The sequence below is a fragment of the Gracilinanus agilis genome, chromosome X (assembly GCF_016433145.1).
Source record: "Gracilinanus agilis isolate LMUSP501 chromosome X, AgileGrace, whole genome shotgun sequence".
NCBI lineage: Eukaryota > Metazoa > Chordata > Mammalia > Didelphimorphia > Didelphidae > Gracilinanus > Gracilinanus agilis.
In genome coordinates, this window is record NC_058136.1 from 80,144,286 (window position 1) to 80,149,318 (window position 5,033).

Here is a 5,033-nt window from a genome sequence, read left to right on the forward strand (position 1 = left end):
TTGTGAGTGACTACAGTTAGCAGGGCCCAACAACTTTCAGAAATGACATTCACCTGCTGTGCATGGGTTCCCAAAGTCCTCCCCTGGTCTGCTGTTTCTCACTTGATATATTTCTTTACCTCATGAATCCTTTCTCCCTCTCCCACTGTCTCCATCATTTGCCTGTTTGTTTCTCTCATAATCCCTCTCCATCTTTCTCCCTTTTTTCCTCCACTTTTCTCTGTCATTATCTCTCCATTTCTCAGTCTTTGTCCCTCTGTCTTTCTCTGCCTTAATCTCTCTGTCTCTGTCCCTGTCACATAATATCTTTTTTAGGTCCTATATCTCTCTCTCTGTCTCTCCCTGTCTCTCCATTTCTTAATCTATCTTTTTTTATGTATCTCTATTTCTCTAATATCTCTGTGTACACAGGTATGTCTCCTTATCTCTCTCATGTAGTCTCTTTTTATGTATCTACATTTCAATGACTCTTTGTTTTTCTCTCTCTGACTCTCATCTCTAACATTATTTCTCTTTATATGTCTCTGCCTCTTTCTCATTTCACCTTTCTTCACCTCATTATTTCTTTCTCTCACTCCCCCTCTATCATTTTCTGTTTCTGTTTCTCTCTTAATCTCTCTCCCTCCTTCTTGTTCTTTCTCATTTCTCTTTCAATTCCTCTCAATCTCTCTGTCTTTGACCCCATCTCCATCTGCCTTATTCTCTGTCTTTGTCCTTGTGCTTTCTCTCTGTCTTTTCAGTGTGTATGTCTTTCTATATTTGTCTCTCTGTTTCTTAATCTTTCTCTTTTTATGTATCTCTGTTTAATTCCAGATTTCTATATCTCTAATATCAACCTCCCCTTTCTCTCTTTCTCTCTCTCTTTGTCCCTTTCTCGATCTCAGTCTCATTATCTCTCTCTCTTACATGGAACTGGCCTACTTGTATGTTGATTCTCTTGCTATGGCTATAAAGATAGGTTCAAACCTCATTTCTTACCCTCCCATCCAGTATTTAAACAACAGACAAATAAGTCCACTTCTCCCATTTTTTTTTGTTTTGGATGGTTTGGGGGGGATACAAAAGCAATGGATGACAAATGAAATTTACAGAGAATGAAGAACAGCAGATAGAGTAGAAGCAGGCTAGATATCATCAAACGCTGCCTCAGATCTTTTCTTTTGCTCAGTTTTGTCTTTCCTTGGGTAAAGGCCTCTCTGTTGGGCTAAAAAGTAAAGATAATTGCAGAATTCTGTCTTTAACTATATACATACAATCACTTAACACCCTGGAAGCATGAGACTTTTGATGTGGAACATGCCATATGAGCAATAATCACCTTATTTTATGAATGGAGAAACCATGTTTTGGGAAGAGAAGGGGATCCATTGGTAGCTGATGTTCCATGTTCCTTGAGTCAACAAACATGGCAACTTATCTTTGAGGGAAATTTCTTATATCCTCATTTTCTCCAAGTGCGTTTGGATTTCTTTGGTGTAGTCCATCATTTTCAATGAGTATTGTTTAATTAGAATTTTGAACAATAGGTCTCTCTCTCCCACCATCCCACTTTCGTTCTATTGTTACTTCCTTAGCTTTTGGAGATAAAATATTTGTGTGACACTGGCCCCCTCTCTTTTTCGCCAAACATGTGTGGGAAAGCTGGTTTTACTCAGGCTCTTTTGTCCTTTTTTTTCTCCTACTTAAAGTGATTATTAATGAATCTTATAAAATATGATACTTGGGGTTATTGGATATTAATTTAAATTTTACAGTATCAAGGTTTTCATGGTTTGGAATACTGGACAATATGTGTTACATTCAGGCAGTGACTGACCCCAACCATAACCCACACAATAGGGGTATGCAGTTGTATTTTTGTTTAAAAGTAACAGAATGCTGAGTAGAGGCTAAGTTGGCCTCTTTCCCCATCAGGCCTCCCCTTTTCTTCCTTCCCCAAATCTTTTGGATGAGTGTTAAGGAGACACTCAACAGTTTAGAAATTTTGTAGTAGTCAGTGTTACTCCAAGGGAAAGACCAACTATGCTTTCCCAGTTTTCTCTTGGCTGGTTCTCATCCTGTCAAAGACTAACCTTTGGCTGCTGCCTCCTGTTCTGGCTCTAGAATCAATGGCTGGTTGTGGCCAATCTTGAGAATCCTTAGAGTCTCCAGAAGTCTAGGGAAGAAGTGAAAAACATCTCCATGTCCCATATGCCACAGTCAGAATTTTTTTCCTTTGCTTTTTTAGAAAACCTTCCGTTCTGTCTTAGAATGAAGACTGTGGAACAGTTCCAAGGAGGAAGAGTGATAAGAGATAAGTGATTGGGGTTATAACTGACTTGCCAGGGAATTGTCTGAAGCCATATTTGAACCCAGAAACTCCTGTCTTCATGTCTTGCTGCCTGTACACAATATCATTTAAGGGCCCTTCCTAAAGAATTCACTCAAAGGGCCAGGTGAGAAACATTGTAGAATCTAGCAGGGCCTAGAGCCTCATCTTGATGTTTTATAACTTGACATTCTCAAGGGTTTTTCCAACCCAATGGTTGATCATTTCCACTAACTACCTGGAGGCACCCCACCCTAAGGCTCTTGCCTTTTTGGACCCTGAGGTTTTCCTCTTTGAAACATGAGTATACGGCCTTGGAGCTCGCTTTTCATTGGGAGGATTTAACACTCTTATTTAATACCAAGGGGAAAGGATTCTTCCTGATGGACAAGGGGTAGGGGTTAGTGAGGGCTTGCTGGAGGTGGTGACATTGGACCTGCGCCACCATGGAGGACTAGGTGAGGCAGAGGTGGAGTGGGAGGACAGTTTGAGGAAAGGTACAGCTAGTGAGTTCAAGGCAACCCTGTGCTGGAAGACCAGTGTTCTGGTTAGAAAGAGGACATGAGATTTTCTCTATGGTCATAGATGGCAGGGTGAGGGGAATGGATTCAATTCATTAACTTTACCAGTATCTTCTTTTAAAAATACAAAGCTAATAGGGGCAAGATTTCCCTGGCTGATAGTGAGGTTTGTTTGAGCCCCATTGTCACAGCAACAAAGGAATGTTTGGTAACAAAGTCAGGAACCACACAGCAGCTGGTCTTAACTCCCCACCAACCTAAACCTCAGAGCATACCAGAGCCAGCCAAGTGAGAACTGGGAGGCAGAGGAAGACCATAGTTGGACTGCCTTGGAAGAGCTCTGACTACTTCAAAACTACTGTCCTGTTGATTGTCCTCCTTAGCTCTCATCCAAAATATTTGGGGAGGGAGTAAGAGGGGAGGCCTTCTGGGAAAAGGGGCCCACCTAGCCACCACACAGATTTTTGTCACTTTTAAAGAAAAAATTTACTCCAAATTACTATGGTTGTGATGGAAGGAGGGAAAGAGGAAAGAGAAAGAGAAAGAGAATGAGACAGAGGGAGGAGACAGTGAAATTCAATTTTGCACTCAGAAAATTCCATTGACTTACTATTAGTTTGAGATCAAATATTAACCATTGTACTGCTGACTACCCTTTATAAACTCCACAAAATGAACTCCTCCCCTGGTCTGCTTATTGAAGGTATTAAAATAGGTAATAAGGAGACTAAGCTATGACTCTTTGCAAATGATATGATGGTATACTTAAAACATGTTAGTGAGAGTTCCGGGTTAAGATGGCAGCAGAGTAAAAAGCAGCGCTTAACCTCTCCTGACCAAAACATGCAGGACTTCTCAAGGGGGGCATAAAAACAAATCCAGTTGAACAGAGGGACCCCACACAGGGTGCAGCGTGGAAGGTACGTGGAATTGGGACATTTCCATGCTATAAAGGGGTGAAACAGTTCTCACTAAATCGCGGGCTGAGCAACCCCCCCACACACACACATACACACACAAAGCACCTGCCTCGCCGAAGCCAGGTCAAAAGAAATAGAGCAAATTTGGGCCACCCATTGAGTCATTGGCAGCTCCAGGGCCTGTTCCTGAGAGCAGCAAGATTTAGGTCCCCAAAAAGCTAAAAAATGCATATGAACTCTGAGTGTGGGAGCAGAGGGCGGGCACAGAGGGCAGGCGTGGGTGGAGGCAGACACAGCTGCGAGCTAAGGCTCTGAAACCCTGAGTGGGGAACCAGTGCAGACAGGTATACGACTGTCGAAGCAGCGCTTTGAGACTTGTAATGAAACCTCCAGCAGAGGATAAAGCAAGGGGGTCCACCAAGGGGCTTGACCTTGGAAAAAAACAGACCTCAGACTTCGGGAGCCAAAAGACGGCAGACAGTAGCAGAGCGCGAGGATAAAGCTGAGAATCTGCTGGGCTAATGATGGCTACCCAGACTCAGGAAGTTCAGAAGAAAAAGATTAACAACAAGAAAAAGAAGTCTTTAACACTCGACAACTTTTACACAGAGAAAATCCAGACAACCAAGCAAGCAGAGGAGGAGAACAAACAAGTACCCAGACCCTACTCAAATGAGGAAAATGGGTCACAAGCTATGGAAGAGTTCAAAACTGAGATTTTGAGGAAGATGGAAGAGATCTGGCAAGAAAATAACACTTTAAAAGATAGAGTCTTGCAATTGGAAAGTGAGGCTCAGAAATCAAATGAAGTGATAAGCAAAGTGAACACCAGAAATCACCAGATTGGAAAGGAAAACCAAATGATTATAGCCAAAAACCAGTCCTTAAACACTAGAATTGAGCAATTAGAAGCTAATGATCTCTCAAGTCAACAAGAACAAATAAAAACAAAGACAAAAGACTGAAAAAATAGAAGGAAACATGAAATATCTTAATGAGAGAGTGACAGACCAAGAAAACTGGTCTAGAAGAGACAATTTGAGAATCATTGGTCTTCCAGAAAAACCAGAAATTAATAGAAACCTGGACTCCATTCTAAAAGAAATTATTCAGCAAAATTGCCCTGAAGTCCTACAACAAGAGGGCAATATAGATATTGAAAGGATCCATAGATCACCCGCGACATTCAATCAAGATAAGAAAACGCCAGGAATATAATTGCCAAATTCAAGAGCAAAAGAAAAAATCTTACAAGAAGCCAGAAAGAGACAATTCAAATATCAA